Source organism: Rousettus aegyptiacus, unplaced genomic scaffold (genome assembly GCF_014176215.1).
Source record: "Rousettus aegyptiacus isolate mRouAeg1 unplaced genomic scaffold, mRouAeg1.p scaffold_m13_p_9, whole genome shotgun sequence".
Taxonomy (NCBI): Eukaryota; Metazoa; Chordata; class Mammalia; order Chiroptera; family Pteropodidae; genus Rousettus; species Rousettus aegyptiacus.
In genome coordinates, this window is record NW_023416312.1 from 15,685,521 (window position 1) to 15,703,335 (window position 17,815).

The window sequence follows — 17,815 nt, forward strand, 5'->3', positions numbered from 1 at the left end:
GTGCACATATCTTTACTGATAAATGTTTTCAAATTTTGGGGTAGATACCCAGAAGACAGATTGCTGGGTAATATGAGAATTCTATTCTTAATAGTGACCTCCGTTACCCAATTCCATAACATCTCAGCTATGGTGGCGCTGTGTCTGTACACTGGGAGTGGGGAGGGCTTCACAGAGAGACAATGGATACCACCAGCACTTCTGCCCAGGAGAGAGCCTTGCCTCTGGCCCTTGCTCCAACAACTCAGTGTCCCTCTGTAACTCTCTGGTGCCCCCTGGGTAGCCAACTGGTTGCTAGTACTCACAGCAAGTGAGTCTGTCACTGCGAAAGTCTGGTCGCAGATACGGACCCTTTAAGAAGAGCATCTGCAGCTGCCATAGCCTCTGATCCACTCAGCCCCTAGGGAGAGGGCAGCCTCTTGTCTTCACCCCCTCCCACCTCCTACCATTGCAGGGTGATGTCTTATTTCTCTACATAGTTATAAGGCTTATGTTCATTCAGATCCCAGGCGACTCTGCTTGCTGTTTGCTCCATGTTTCCACCACAACTTTGATGTAGTCGCAAGAGGAAATTAACAAAGCCCCTGTTTTATGCCATTTTGCCTGGTGTCCTCTTAATCCTATATTTCTTTACTTGTCTGTCTCCCTGACTATACTCTAAGCTTCCTGAATACAGGATTTTGTCTGATCACTTTTGTATCCAAAACGTTAACTACAATTTTTGGCACAGAGTTGCTCCTCAGTGAACATTTGTTAAGTGAATGAATGAATGAACAAAGGATGGAGAGGGAAGACATTTTTGAAGTCTTTATATATAAATTTATATTTAAACTACTAAGGATCACACATTGTCCAGCTAAAATTCTGACACTCAAAATGAGGTTGAAAGGATTGCCTAATATCATGGGCTGGCCAAGATTTTTTCTTGTTCTAAGCTCCAGACTTTGCAAATTTGACATACCTGTCTGCATCCACTGTGCTAAAGTTCTTTAAAGACAAAAAGTAGCTGCACCTTCCAGAGTAGTGTGTAAGATGTACTGGAAAGATCTGAATATTTCCTATGTCAAGAAATGGGCTTTTAGAGTCTGTCAGCACTGCTGGAGAGGACGCACAGACCACCGCTGCGAGGACATGGCCTGCTGCCCACGAAGCCTCGCGCGAGTACCTGAGCCACTGTCATTCTGACATCCGCCCACCCTCCTTCTACTCCAAACCTGCCACCATGCCTCCGCGAGATGGAACCTCAGGCTCATGTGCAGAGCATAGGGCAGGTGCAGGAAGGCAAAGCCCTGGGAGGGCCCAGCAAAGCCATCAGACAATCGCAGACCTGACAGCTTTCCTATAGCTGAAGGCCTAAAGCCCCATTCTAGATGTACAGCCTGGGAAAGTGCAGCTGAAAAAATGAAATAAGGACTAGAATTAACAAAGAAATTGCAAGATATAAAAGAAAACTCCTCATAACTGACTTTAAAATAGAGAGGAAATCATCATCAGGAAGCTTAGATTCAAGGAGTCTACGTCTGCAGTGACTGCTGACTTGGATACAGATGAAAGTGGCCTGATGAGAAGACAGAAGCAAAACAACAATGGAAGGAACACCATTGCCTATGATAGCTATGTTAAAGAAGTCCCAAGGCACTTTCAAAAATTTGAGATTCATCCCAAGACCCTCAACAAAATCAAGAAGTATGGTCAACGATTGTGGGACCAGCACACCAAATTCTGGAAGGTGGCTCTGCATTTTGGGGATCCTTCAGCTGAAGAAGGATGTTTTTCAAGAAATACATTCTATAGACCTTGGGGAAATGGAGACAGAATCCACAGAAAGCAGCTCCAAGTCCCAGATGAGCTCTCACAATATCTTTGCTAAGTATCCTGGCACACCCACCAAAGTTAGACTTGGAAGCTTGTTCAACTGAATTCTTGAAAGATTTCTCAGTTATGACCTAACTGGTGCCATGTGGAGGCCTCTGAGAGCAAGCTGCTTCTACCTGGCTATGTGGAGGGCCATGCAAGCATGTGTCATGCATTTGTAATTGGGTGGTTTCTGTTAATACTTTATTATCTCATGGTGAATTGTTATTTATGCTTTATTTTCTTGAGAAACTTTTATGTATAGTGAGTGAATTTTGCATGTTTTGAATCATAAATGGAACTAAATCCCATGAAAATTGAACTTAAAACAATCTTGCAACAAATTTAATTGCTTAATCCCCACCATCCTCCAAGTTAACCTGACAAGCATACTTTAACTGGTTTTCCACAGGTATTTCAAATGCTAAGTTGCCACTTGTCAGATGACTGGTTTGGGTTTAACCGTATGTTTACAGGACCAATCTAGTATCAGCTTTCCTTACTGGTATCTGGTAAGTATTCTCAGAATCAGACAACTTTAATATCTTCATGGAAATTTAATTTTTGGCCTTTTGTCAGTATGTCAGGGTAGCTTTTTCCCTCATACAGAGCACAGAACAGTCAAAGATATTAAATTGAGCTGTTAAATTAATAGATTTTATGTAAGTTTTACAGCCTTAATTTGTTACTTGGAAATAGGGCTAGGTAGGCCTTCTACCAAGTATATTTCAAGAGTTAAGGTAGCAGAGGGATTTTTTTAATTTGCATATCTTCTTTTTTTATTTTTATTTTTATTTTGGACCCCTTTTACCCCATCTACCTTCCTCCTCCTCCCTCTCTGCTAACAGAGGGATCTAGAAAGAATATTTTTTACAGTTAACTTGCCATGTAAAATTTCTGTAAATGATCATGTATACAAATTTTCTGTTCAAATACTTAATTGTAAACTTCTTGCTACGACTGTTAGTGTTTCTCTCGCTTATATATGGAATGACATTGCAAAAAATAAAAAGTAAATAACCTTAAAAAAACAACATGAGCTTTTAAACACTTGTTGGATCCAATTCTGGTAATGTTTGGCTTTAAAAAAATAATCTAGAAGATTATTATTTTCTGTCCCTGCAGTGCCATTAGATGACTGCTGCCTCAGCCTTTTGCAAGCAATTATGACAAGTTTTAAAATCAAGTAGCAGTGCAGGAGTGCAGAGCTGGTTCTCTAATGCAGTTTGACTTCATGCCTTAGGATTTCTGAATCCTTTGTTATGTAGTTCTTGATGGACTTTCTAAAGAATATTTAGTAATAAAAGTATTCTGCTGTTGACTTTCATATATTCAAACATTTTTCCATTTTTTGAAATATAGTCTAAAAATTCTGGCTGCATGTTAGGAGTAAGTCTAATAACTTAAATACTCCCATCATAGAAAATAGCTATTCAGATAATCACCCTGTCCCTCTAAGTTTCATAAGCTATATTTACTCCCATATGCCTTTTTATAAGGTTCTATAAAAGAGTCTGAAAGACAAATGCCTTACTAAATTTTTTGTTTAATAATTCTAAAGGGGAAATTTAGGTCAAGAACAAACAGATAACACATATTTTCCTCCAAAATAATCAAGAAGTGAATTTCAAAAGTCTGGAGATTTGATACCCTCAAGTGGAGACAAACTTGCCTTGTATTCATTCTTAAGAAGCCACTCTAGATATACTCATGGAACAATATCAGATTGAGCAGAAATTCAGCTAACTTTTCCTTTTTTCATTCCTTTTTCACTCCTGAGCCTTCATCTCCTTCTCTCTTTCTCTATAATCTTGAGCACCTTCATTTGACCCTGCCACTCTTCCTTTTACTAAGCTCTTGCTTTCTGTGAAGAGAGCTGTTTCACTTCTTTCAATTCTTGCTTTGCAGGACTTCAATATGTTCAAAGGAAACAATGGTCTAACTTTCCCAAAGAGTTAAATCATTCCCCTGGTGAAAGGGGCCTGCTATGATAGTATTCCAAGCTGCTAGGGTATTTCCTGTAAAAGAAAGTTCAAAGTTAGTGGAAAAATAAGGAAAGATCCAAAAGTTGCACTGAGACTAAGAGTTATTTAGGAGCAGTTACTGTTCACATGCAGGTTTAAAATTCAGTTAGCACCTTTCTTCTAAATATCTGGTAAGCATAAATTGAAATGTGTATCTCAATCTGTAAAATGGCTAGGTGCTTTTTGCGAGAAGAAATGTAATAGAGGATTAATTTGGTGATAATATTCTTTATTGGCTTTTTAAGTAGAAACATGGCATATAATATGTTTATTAAGAAGGGACCTAAGAGATGATTTCAGACTCATAACCTCATTTTGTAAAAAAGAAAATTGTCCTCTAAAGAGATCATAGTGTCTTTTCATGGTAACTCAGCTAAACTGGGAGACGTGAAACTAAAACTCGGGACTCCTGATTCCTATAATAGTCTTCTCATTTGAACAGTCAAGTCGATGAATTTGCAAGCTGTTTGCTAATTTAGGGATTCTTACACTGGGATCTTTGGAAAGGATGCATAGGCCTTCTATCATTTCAGATAAATTTCAGTGTGAATGTGCATCTTCCCCTGGGGTGGGGGGAGCATAGTTTTCAAAAGACTCTGAGTGGCCCATACTCCTTGCCCACATGGAAAACAAGATATAAAAATTTTTAAGCTAAATAAGTGTTTGTTTGTTTGTTTTATCTTAATATAAATATCATAGATTCATGTTTTAATGCTATATCTTCCTTCTCTCATCCATCCCCATATGAAATTAATCTAGCTTCAGTTCTAGTTCAGTCATCCATGGAGAAGGCAAAGGACTTATAGAATGAAAAAAAAAATGATTCCATGTACCTTGATCATACAAAATCAATTCGTTAAGAGATTTTTGTTTTACACACTCTGACTACCATTTTCTTACCATTTATCCAACTCACCCTCCAACTGCAAACTCCTTCCTGGGGAACTGTCAAAAAAAAATCTAACTTATAAGTATACTATATCATAGTAAAGCAGCTCTTTTAGGCAACTAAAGACCTCTTGGAAAAAATTAGCAAAGGGGTTTGTTGCTTGCTATTTTTTATTTATCCATCTAAATTCCTTTATTATATGTTGTTAATGCTTGTAGCATAGTTGCCTTTTTGATAATTTTCTTTCCTCAGCTAATATGACACCATTCTCTCTCCAGTTGGCTCTGATTCCCCTTTTTCTCTCCCATCTGTTGACTCTAGACATCTCAAAATCTTTAGTTCTTGACCTTCTTTATATATATATATAATATGTTATACATATTTCCTCAGGTAGTTCATTCATTTTGAAGATTTAAATGTGTTCTTTCCACCAAGGAATCTCAAATACGTCTCTCCAGCCTCTTTCCTAACATATTTCCAGCCACTCAGATTTAAAGCCCAGTTGACTATATATTCCTCCACTTACTATGGACCATCTTCACATATCCTCAAAGGAAATGAATCTCTCGTTTACAAATTGAATCTCCCTTCTATATCCCAAGTATCTGACAGTAGCACCAGCATTTTCACTATTTCCAAATTAAAATATTAAAACTACTTTTTGAGATCCTATTTTTTTTTCATTGACAGCATCCAAAAACTGTCCACATCCTATTTGTTTTTCCAATGTATAACTTTTGTTTCATTAATTTATTTAATAAACAAAAATTTTTATGAGAATCTACTAGGTGCCAGATGATTATTAGGTGCTACATGAAGGAACCAAGATAAATGAGACTCCGTTTTAGCCCTCTAAGAGATTACTGTCTAACAATGAGTATGAAGCATATTTACAAATAGGTACAATGCAAGTCCTTAATAGCATTGACAGTAGCGATCCCTGGCTTCAATTATGCCTCAATCATGCCTTGATGTTATTGACTTTTGCCCAAATTCATACTCATTTATAGAGTTTATTCCAGACATTCTAGTTCTATATACCTTACTTTGTATATATTTTCCTACTTTTTCACTCATGATCCTTTCAACTATGTGACTTATTTGATGTTTTTTCTCTTCTGGGCCTATGTGTAGAAGGATATGAGTTTGTAATCCTCCTGTTGATCCAGTGGAGTTTTTTTTTTTTGAACCTGCCCTTTGGCAATCAGCATCACTCAGAGGATAACCGGGACATGTACTTTTTTACCTGAAAAGCTGAGTTTAATTAACTGGAGCTCCCTTTCTCCAACTCTCTCTGCCTTTGAAAAGCTGAGATTATTTACTGCTTCAGCTCTAGCTGTGTTTCTCTCATTGGAGGAGATCTGTCTTTAACAGTTAGGTTAAGGATATCCTTTTAGGCCTCATAAGACACCTAGGTCACTTCTGAGAACACTTTGGTATGCTACAAGCTGTGGTATAGTGATTCCTAGACCCATATTAATGAAAAGGGAATGACTGCCCAATAAATAGAAAAATAGGCCCAGTGTTTGGCAGCCAAGTGCAAGAAGGAAAAATGTCAAAACCTTAGCACCCATGCCCATTGATTTTCTACTCTTCTAATATTCATATTCTACAGGTATTGTAATTGAGCTCTCAGCTCCCTTGAAGTTCCTATACTGCTATCATGAGTGTTTTATGCAACATTCCATATTGTCTGTTAACTGCTATGTCACACAATTAGTTGAATGAAGAGAAGACAACAAATCACTCATGCCTAGTTTTTGAGCTTTGGTCAATTTCAGTTAACAGGCAAAAAGTTGTCAAAGTAAAAACCTATTCTTAAAACCAGGCATATTTGTTTATATTTCTTCTGCTATTAATTAACCCATGGAAGCATCATTTTCACATTTTTAAAAAATAAGAAATCCATTTTATTCAAATCCTGCTAAGATTTTATAAGAAAACAGTTGTTGAAACACGATTTTGTTTATTTTGAGGCTAAGATTTTACAGATCATTTATAAATAAAGAAGACAGAAGAGGTAATAGCTATATTCTTAGTTGAATCTTGTTTCTAACCTGAAAGATTACCAAATTGACTAATGAAACAAAGGTGGCAAATGTAATTATCTACCTTTGAAAGGATTCCTTCTGATTTGTGTGTGTGTGTGTTACTGCCTGATTTGCAATTTTATATTTTATCTTCTAGGAAATCTCACCTTTCAATTCTGTTTAGAAAACAGAAATTCAACATCCCTTCAAATATTCATTCCTGTAACTCTGATGGTTGGGGGTGGGGGAGGTGGAGGAGGTGGTCACTGAGAAGAATTGTAAGGGTATAGTGACATCTACAGGTAGCACGTTAAATAGGACGGGTTACCCTCTGCTGAAGAATGGCTTGTTCCAAGCCTCTCTGCCTTGATATTCCTTTAAATGTTTCTTGTCCATGGTAACCAACAGGAAAGGTTTAACCAATTAAACTAACAGCTGATGTTAGAGATCTTGCTAAAATTAAAATCCATGTAATAAATGAGGCTTTGTTTTACCTATTTTCTTAAGCATAGTTTATTTTCATTTTCAAAATGGGAATAACAGTTTGATCAGCAGTTCATTATGAAAATCTGTATAAAGCATACATGTATACTTGATAAAAGTAGCCACTGCTACTAGGAAGCATACATGTATACTTGATAAAAGTAGCCACTGCTACTAGGAATCACTTTGCCACAGCTTATAGCATACCAAAGTGTTCTCAGAAGTGACCTAGGTGTCTCGATGGAAATCATGGAGAAAGAACATGCCAATTAGAAATTCAGAAAGTCATTTTTGGTTCTCAATGATAAAAGAGTCAAAATAAAACTTTTTGGAAAGTCTGTTCCAATAGTAACGACTCAGGTTAACATTATGTCAGAAGTTATTCATACATTTTCTTAACGACAAGGGTCAGGAGAACACTAACAGTGCAAGTAACTGAATAATAAAGTGTAATCAAATTAGGCTCTTTGGTGTCAATTACTTTTGCTACATAACAAATCAGGGAAGGAAAAGGATAAAATTTAAGCTCCTTGTAGGGTGAGATTACGTGTTATAATTCTTTGTATTTCTCGTGGTGGCTAGACATGTATAGCAAGCATTTGGTCAATTAGAAAAAAATAAATACGGATTACCCTAAAATATATATCTTTCCTCCAACAATTTCTAGTGTTTTTTTTCATTTCTGTGCTTTTGTTAATAAGTTTTTGTTTTGTAACCTAGAATATCCTTTCTTTGTCTGAATATAATAACCTCTACTAGATGAAATGTATTGTTCTCTATGAAGTCTTCCCTGCATAAGTGAAAATAGAGATTTCTTCTCTTTGAATTCTCATAACACTCTCTTATGTCATCCGTCATCTTTTACCTTGATATTAAAATATTTATGTATCTTAGTTCTCCTTAGATACCTTGAGGAGAGGGGCAATTCTGCACATATTTTGGCCCCTCTTTAATTCTTCCCCCCTCCACTTCTACCCCTGACCTATAGATGTTGCCATTTCCCCTTAAGAACTGGATCTCTGAAGGCAGGGTGTCTCCTCCCACATGCTCACAGGGTGCACCCAGGGCATGGTTCATGGTTACACCTGGGGCACAAACCCAGTACTTTCTGCGTGTAAAGCAGACATGCCAACCACTACACTACAGAGCCACCCTTCTTGATATTTTTATTTATGTGCCTAGTACACCTTGGGTGCTTGATAAGTATTTGTCGAATAAATGAAGTAAAATATTCATCTTATGGAAGTTAAATAACAATTTAAGAATTAGACGATAAGGTAGTATTTATAAAAATGAGTTCACACAGCCAACTGGTCCTTGTTTCATGAAGTCTTCTTTATTTCAAAAGATTTCCTCTTTTGTCATAAATCAAAATCTTAAATACCATTTAGGATTTCACTTTATACTAATCTGAGTAGGAAGAATAGTATTAAACGCACATGGATGATTGAAGAGAGGGAGACAGCAGAGCCGTCTGAATTCCCTCCTTTTGGCATCAGAAAAAAATGTGTGAGCTTCCAATGGTCACTACCAAGATTACCTGGCTACAGCAATTTCTCTAATAGTCCAATCAAGGAAGCTTTCTATCAGGTGAGGCACCTCAGTAACAGGAGGCTATAGGATGTTCTACTACATGGGGGCCTCTCCTATCAAGGAACAACATGATAGAGAAGTTTCTTGAAGACTCATGAAAAACCTACATGTGTGTCCAATGTACATGTGTATCTAATAACAGGTAAGTATTTGGGCACTGCCACACAGAGGGCATCTTCAGCTTTTCAACATTAATCAGGGAAGCAAGAATAGCTACAGAGTGGATGAATTTTAGAGAAGAGAAAGAGGTGTCTGAGAGCCAAACCCTGCCCACACTTCACAGCACAAACCAAATAAGACTGCCACTCAAGTCTGATCTGAGGGTAAGGAAAGAGATGAGATTTAAAACAACTTTGAAATTTATACTTTGATTTGAACTAAATTTTAATAACCAAAAGTGGCCAAAAAGCTATAGAATCTTCGTAAGATCATATTGCTGTACTGGAAAGGCAGCTCCCACTGGCATGAGAGAAGACAGTAAATGGAAACCCTACAGCCACTATATCTTTAGATTCCACCAAACTCAACCTTCTCAATGAACCCAGTTACATTAGTCAACATAAAACTGTCTTAGTCTGCTAGGACTGCCACAACAAAATATCATAGACTAAGTAGCTTAAAAAACAGAAGTGAATTTGATCAGTTTTAGAGGCAGGGAAGTCCAAGATCAAGGGTCTGGCAGTGTTCAGTTTCTGGTGAGAGCTCTCTTCTTCGCTTGCAGGTGCCAAGATGCAACACCCATTCACGATAATATACCTCAGTCAACTAGGAATAGAGGGGAACTTTCTTCAACTTGATAAAGGATATCTACAAAAAAAAAGTACAACTAACATCATTCTTTTTTTAAGTTTATTTTTCAATTATAGTTGACATACAATATTATATTAGTTTCAGTTATACAACATAGTGACAACTAACAACCATTCTTAATGGTGAGAAACTAGATACTTTCCTCCTAAGATTAGGAACAAGGCAAAGATGTTCCCTCTCATCACTCCTTATCAAAATTTACCAGAACACCTACCTAATGCAATAAAACAAGAAAAGAAAGGGAAATAAAATGTATACGGATAGGATAGGGAAGAAGGGAATAAAACTGTCTTTGTTTGCTAATGACATGATTGTCTATGCAGAGGAAGAGAGGGAGAAAAGGAGCGAGGGATAAAAGGGAAGAATTTGTATAGGTCAGCATTGTACAATAAAGTTTTCTATATTGATGGAAATGTTCTATATCTCTGCTGTCTAATATGGGAGCTACATATGACTACTGAACATTTGAAACATGGATAGAGCAGCTAAAGAACTGAATTTTTATTTTTATTTAATTTTGATTCATTTAAATTTAAATAGCCACATGTGGCTAATGACTACTGTATTGAACAAAACAGATATACATAATTTTCTCAACTGAAAAAATTCAACGTTTTAAAAATATCCATTGAGTAAGTCATCACTGAGAGTCTACTACATTTCAAATATTAACTTTGAATTTTCTGAGTAAAAAAGAAGTAAAATCTGTACTCCTCTTAGAAATTCATTTGAAGGAAAAGGAAAATGGGTATTGAGCAATTAAGTAACAACTGAAATGTAACCTATTCTCATAACCACTTTCAACTGTCAGTATAAGGCTATAAAGAAAATAATAAGTATAGAAGTGAAAAGAGGTTAATAAATATATGAAGAATTCTTTAAAAGGAATGGAAAAAAATATTATATGTGACCTAAAACCTGTTTTTAGCTACCAAAAAATTCTAAATATTAATAGTGTCTCAGCAAGTTTTCAAGTAACATTTTGAGCCATTTTTATTTTATTTATAATGACACAAGTTGGACAGTTTGAGGCCTCTATTTTAATAAATGTCTACAGCTAGCTAAAAAATGTTCATTACCGAAGTTTGAAAACTTGCCAGTTGAAAATGATCACCAAAAATTTTCATAGAGTTCCAAAATAACTATGGGCTTCTGATCAGTATGTTTGAATTTAAATGGAAAACACTTTTTTCTTTTGGAGAAACCTTAATTTCCAATAGTTTAGTACTTCTTAATGAAATGCTAATAAGACATCAGTGTGGTAATGAGGTAACAGTGTGACTTCAAAATTGACTTCTTAGAATTTCTTGAGATTTCTTTTTTAAATCTAGATTACAAGACCCTCTTAATTCAGGAGTTTCAGTGGGCCTGGAAATCAGTATCCTCAATAAATTCCCCAAGTGATTTTGATTACCAAGGGAGAATGGAACCAACTCACAACTTTTACTGTCCATTGCTTTCCAACAGCTAATGCTAAAGAACCTACCACTTCCCCAGTGCCCTGTCATTTTGCCCATTTCAAGTGTTCCCATTTCTCATCCCACTCCTTCCAACACATGCAAATCCCCTTGTCCCCAACATTATTTCTGGGACTCTCTGCAGCATGATTCTGTACTCCAGACATGTGAAAGGACTCTGAATTTAACAAAGATCTCCTTTAATCTAAACAGCACTTCAGTTAAAACAGAGCTCCATTGGAGTTGGGGGAAAATGGCATAGATGATAGAGGCTTTGTTCACCCCTCTTGTAACCACATCAAAGTTGCGACAGAAACACAGCACAAACAGCAAGCAGTCTCCTGTGGTCTAGATGAACAGAAGCTCTACAGCTAGGGAGAGAAATACTTAATCACCCTGCAACAGTAGAAGGCAGGAGGGGGCAAACATGCAAGGCTGCCAGGTCTGAGAGGCTGAGTGAGACAGAGACTGCAGCAGCGACAGCTATAGATGCCTCTTAAAGGGGCCATGTCGACAAGCAGACTTTTACGATGATGCACCTGCTTGCTCTCTCTGAGCACCAGCACCAGGTCAGTTGCTTGGAGGGCACCAGGGACTTACAGGGAAACACTGAGTTGTCAGATTGAGGGGTGGAGGTGAGGCTCTCTCCTGCGCAGAAGTGCCTGAGGTATCTGTTGATCCTCTGTTGCACCCTCCTCCATTCCAGTACCCATACACAGCACACAGCACCCCCCATAGATGAGATATCATAAAATTGGATAACAGAGGTTGCTCTGGCCAGAGGACTCCCAGAAACTCTGCCTCCCCAACTGAAGGAGCAACCCGAGCCACATCCAGGCATAGCCTCAGTGAGTCAGGTGCTCCCTGCTGAGCAGCACCAAGACTCACACTGGTGGCAGCTGGCCTCCGTTTCTGGTGTGGCTTTTTGAGGCAATTATAAGCATAGCATCTGTGAATTGCTTGATGAATCTTAACAGGTAGCCCCAGAGGGGCACAGGCTGGGGCTCAAATTCACCCACACCTGAACCCCTTTTAGGCTGTGCTGCTGGACACCTACTACACAACACCATGCTAATAAGACCAAGAGACTTAGAAGCTTTGATTAATACATAAAAACAGACATAGAAAGGCAGACAAAATAGGAAGACAAATAAGCAGAAACCATATGATAGAATAGAACAGAGATCCACGAGTAATGGAATCAAGCAATCTAACAGATGCAGAGTTCAAAACACTGCTTGTAAAGAGGCTCAATGAACTCAGGGGAAGTGTAGATGAACTCAGTGAAAACTTTAACAAAGAGACAAAAAAAACTAAAAATGGAAATGAAAATTATAAAAGGGAACTAGTCAGAAATAAAGAATGCATCTTCTGAGATGAAGACAATATTAGAAGGAATCAACAAAGTGAATAAAGAGGATAGAACCACTGATATAGAAGATGGGGAAGGCAAAAACACCCAATCAGAACAGCATGAAAAAAGAAGCCAAGACTATAATAATAATTTAAGGATCCTATGGGACACAATTAAATGTAAAAATATCCATGTCATAGGGATACCTGAGGGAAAACAAGATGTCAAAGAGCTATTTGAAGAAATAATGGTGGAAAACTTCCCTCACCTGGTGAAGGAAATAGACATACAACCCCGGGAAGCTCAGAGAGTCCCAAAAAGAGATGAGTCCAAAGAGGCCCACACCAAGACATATCATAATTAAAATGCCAAAGGTTAAAGACAAAGAGAGGATCTTAAAATCAGTCAGAGAAAAGCAATTTCCTATAAGGGAGCACCCATAACACTGGCAGCTGATTTCTCAAAAGAAACTATGCAGGAAAGAAGGACCTGGCACAAAATATTCAACATGATGAAAACCCAGGATCTACAACTAAGAATACTTTATCCAGCAAAGCTATCATTTAGAGTTGAAGGACAGATAAAGAGCTTCCCAGACAAAAATGAGTCAAAGGAATTTATCAACACCAAGCCAGTATTCCAGGAAATGTTAGAGGGACTTCTTTAAGAAGAAAAAAACATGTATCAAAAACAGGAATAAAGAATGGTAATAACTACATTCCTATCAACAAGTATCTCAAATGGAAAAGAATTAAGTGTTCCAACCAAAAGAGAGAGTGGCTGAATGGATAAGAAAACAAAACCCCTATTTATGTGGCCTACAAGAGACTAGCTTCAGATTAAAAGACACACAGAGACTAAAAGGAAGGAGATGGAAAAAGATATTGCCTTGATGGCCCTGGAGGGTATTGTGCTGAATGAAATAAGTCAGATATAGAAAGACAAATATTGCATGATTTCACGTACATATTGAATCGAACAAAATCAACAACAACAACAAAAGTTGAAATAAACTCATAGGTACAAAGAATATTTTGAGGGATACTAGATGGGAAGGCATGAGGGGGCACAGAGAAAATGGGCAAAGGGATTAAGAAGTACAAATGGATAGTTACCATATAGATATGGAGGTATAAAGTGTAGCATAAGAAAAATAGTTAATAATATTGTAATAAATATGTGGGAGGAAGAGGTGCACTAGATTTAGTAGGGTGATCACTTTGTGATCTATATAGATCTCTAATCATTATGCTGTACAACTTAAAATAATATATTATTGTATACTAACTATAATAAAAAAATCATTGAATTGTACAATGTAAATATGAGCAACTGATTGTCTATTTCAATAAAGCCAGAAAAACAGAGCTCTCTTAATTTTGATATCATCTATTTACTAAATTATATTGTAATATCTCTTGTATATTTTGTTAATTGCTTGAAATTTTTCTAAATTTTGAATACTTGATGTTTTTTGTCATCAAGGAAAATCGTTTTCATGGCTCTTAGTGTAGACTCCATTTTGTTCTCCAAATAGCTTACCTGTGTGTTCACCTTCAGTCAGGAACTGAAAGCCAGGGATGTCTCAGTTCTACTACCAATTTGGGCTTGGATACATATTTGATGTAATCCAGAACTTAAAACCTCCATCTCTCTAGATCACAGACACTTGATCTAGACCCCAAGTTTTCAGTCACAAGTGTCATATCAAATCCAACTCTAAATAAATATCTAAAAAATGTAGGCCACTTAGTCATTGTGTAATTAAGAGATGTTGAAGTCTGGAGAAAAATTACATTCTGCATTAGGTGTTCTCTGTCAATCACTGACAAAGCCTGAAGTTCAAATCCTGATGATGGATTTTGTTTCTTTTATTCTTTCTCTTTGAATATTTTATGCAATTTTTAAGCTATTTTCTCCCTAGGGTTCCTTTTTTAGAAGAAAAATTACTGTCAACAGCTTAAGCAAAGCCCTGCAGTATTCAAACATGTAATCATTAAATGAAGAAAAGTAGGGAGGAATAATTTAAGGAGCGGCATTCTTTTCTTGGGGCTGAGTTTCTTTACCCATCTGCAAAATGAAAAGAAGTAACTAGGTGGTAGGATTCTGCCATTGTTCACTAGGTGATTTGTGTATGCCAAGCTGAGATTTTTTTTCAGTCTTCCAAAATTGCCTAATGACAAGTAAAAAAAAAATAGTTTGATAACAGCAGATGTTTCTGAGTAGTAGAGATTTATATTGTTATTGTTTAGTTTTCTTTGTGATTTTCCTATTTTCTTGAATTTCTACAATGATCATTTTAAACATTAAACATTAATATTTTTGAATAGCCTTTTGTAATGACAAGGAAAAAATTCATTAGAAAAAACATAAGAATGAGTCTCTAAGACAAAACTGGCACTTTGAAAAATGATTATCTATTAACCATCAACTTAGATGTTTTTTTGTTGTGGGTTTCTTGCTCTATAATGAGAGAATGGAATGTTGTAGCACTTTGTTAAAAAACCTGGAGTTGTCTCCCAATATCAATGGCTACTCTAAAGATATGTTTTCAACTCAACAGATTTTTAGAAGTCACAAAGCCCTGCTCCAATTCCCTGATGAATGATTTTATGATATTTTTAAATCATACGCATATGAAATTATCATAGAAGGAAATATTAAAACACTAAAATTCCATTGGAGAGGCATTGCTAAAATATGTGCCAGAGTCACAGGTTTCAGAAATGATTATATTTAATGTCTTTATTAATTAGCCAGTACATGATTAAAACACTGTATTACTGACATTCATGAGTTTTGTTCCACTGGAAGATGAAGACACTAATAAATACTAAAATTATCCAAGATATTCAATAAATATAGCTCTAACTATATTACTCATATGCTGTTTTTTTAAATGTCATCTATCTTGAACCAACATCTTATTTCTCTTTTATTTGAAAATGCTTTGAAATATAGCATTTAAGAAAGTAACTTGATCAAATTGACGTCTAATTGTCTGTATACCTTAAATCCAAATCACAAGATAAAGGCTGGGTTTGTGTTGTAGCTTTGCCTAAGAAATTGCTTTAGTTTTAAATTTTATTTGAACTGTAAAGAGGAAAAGGGTGTGCGTTTTCACCTAAAATGGACTTCTACAGGCATCTCTGGGTCATTGCTCTAAGACTCTGTGTCCATTCCTGGCCTTTGTCTTTCCCAGTTAAATCTACTATGTATGTCCTCTGCAGGAACATGGTTTGCTCCAGTTTCTGTATGAATCATTATAAGAATAGCAGAAAGAATATGAATAAGCTCAACATCAAAAGGAGCCAGGATTAGGTTATTTAAAAACTGCAATACCATGTACCACTTGGAGGAATTGTAGGTACTTGCGTAGCTTCCACCTTATGACATTCTTTCTCCACTTCCACTATGTAAAGCCAGTTTATAAGATGGAATTTCCCCCTATAGTTCCAAACACTCTCATTCTCCACTGAGGCTGAACACTGACCTGGTACTCACACTTTTCTGATTAGATTTCCTATAGCTGGCTGGCTCTAGTCTATTTTTCCCCTGTGAAGGTTTGGGGACTGAGAAAATATGCATCTACTTTCCTTTCAGTAGCCCTACTGAAGTCATTCTTTGGGATATTTAGGGTGATCTATATTTAGCATGACATTTAGATTGTATCTCCCAGTGACCAAGCATATGAAGCAAGTTTTTTTTTTTTTGGATGCGATTGAGTGCTATTGACTCTAAACTGAAATTTTGGGAAAGTAACTGAAGAGGTGATATTTCATGTCACTTCCTAAAGAGATACCATTGCACTTTAGATATCATCAATATAGGCACTAAAGGTGAAATTTTGTTTTAAAAATGTTCCTGGACTGTATTCTTGTCCTCTCCAAGGGCCACCACACTTTCACCAAAAACATTTGGAAAAAACATAAGCCAAGAATCTCTGTTCAGTCTTCTCATATGGTTTCTGCTTGGCAGCCACACTAATCAGCAAAATGGGAGTGCTGCCAAGGCTTAAAAAGACACACATTGAACAGCTTCACTAACAACTGAGGATGCGAACGCAAACAGGACAGAAAGGATCCCATCAGCCCTCAACACTGGGTGTCCCATGACAAGGAGGTGAACTAAGGCTACCGCCTTTCATTTGTATTCCTGGGTACCTTGGAGCTTAGAGGTGAAATTGGACAGTGGCAGGGGGAGGTTGCCCAGGAACTTCTCGGTGTTGTCAGGATAATACAGGAAATGAAGTCAAAGGACCACAAAGAGTAGAACACAGGGGTCACCACTACCAGACTTTGCTGTCACCTGAGAAAACCCAAGGAGAGCACATGGGATTCAAGATGAGACTTCCATGACAGGTGCTTCGGATCTCCGAAGGGACAGTAAGGGGACAGACTGGCCAGAACCGTATCAAGGGGGCCACGGTGAATTTTCTCTGTTTTCGGCACTGGTGGACCTCAAAAATACATGTGCCAGTCATTAGTGCCCCTCAGTCCCCACTCGAGGTACAGGGAAGTGGAGGTCTTGGTCTGAGCGGTGTGTTCCCACGGAGCAGATGGAGAAATCTTAGAACCTGTCAGAGTCCAGGTTTGACCCTGAGTTGGGATCCTGCGTGGGACCGCCTGCCGTAGGGCCTCCACCTGCTTGCAGCAGCTCCCACATTTGGGAAACCAGACTTGGTCAGATAAGGTCCGCTTCACTGTCTCCTATTGGGACTGAGAGTGGTTGGCTCTTACCATGAGGAGTTCTGTACCTGCACCCACGTTGAAGAATCTGAGTAAGGACTCAAGGTTACCCAACAACCCTGAACAGAGGGGACATCAAAGATGTATCCCAACCCTTTGAAATCAGCCCAAGGAATGTCGGGGAAGGGCCTTCAGGGTGAGCATGCCCCTATCTTCATATCAGGACTGCGGGAGGTCAAGTCCTTAGTGTGAAGGCAGCCACACCGGTCTTTGAAAGAGGAGTGCTGCCAAGCCTGCCAAGGACCCACGGTGAGGAGCTTGACTGACTCTGAGGATCCAGATGCACTCAGGACAGAAAGGATCCTGCTCAGCTGTCAGCACAGTGTGTCCCAAATTGGGAGGTAGATTGAGGCGTCCGTATTTCATTTGTATAACTAGGTCCGTTTAATCTTTGAGGTGTCAATATCAGAGTGGTAGAGGTGAGCGTACCCAGTTCCTGCCCAGTGTTGACAGGATAATACAGAAGATGAACACAGACGACCGCACAGGGCAGACACAGGGGCCCCCACTGCCAGCGCCTGCTGTCACCGGACTGAACCCAGGGCTGGGTGCGTAGGAGACAGCGTGAGGCTC

At 37.8% G+C, this 17,815-nt stretch overlaps 1 pseudogene; it reads left to right on the forward strand.

Annotated features, from left to right (window-relative positions):
- The first annotated feature begins 1,131 nt into the window (after nt 1–1,131).
- LOC107505728 lies at nt 1,132–1,919 on the forward strand (annotated as a pseudogene).
- Nucleotides 1,920–17,815: the final 15,896 nt, after the last annotated feature.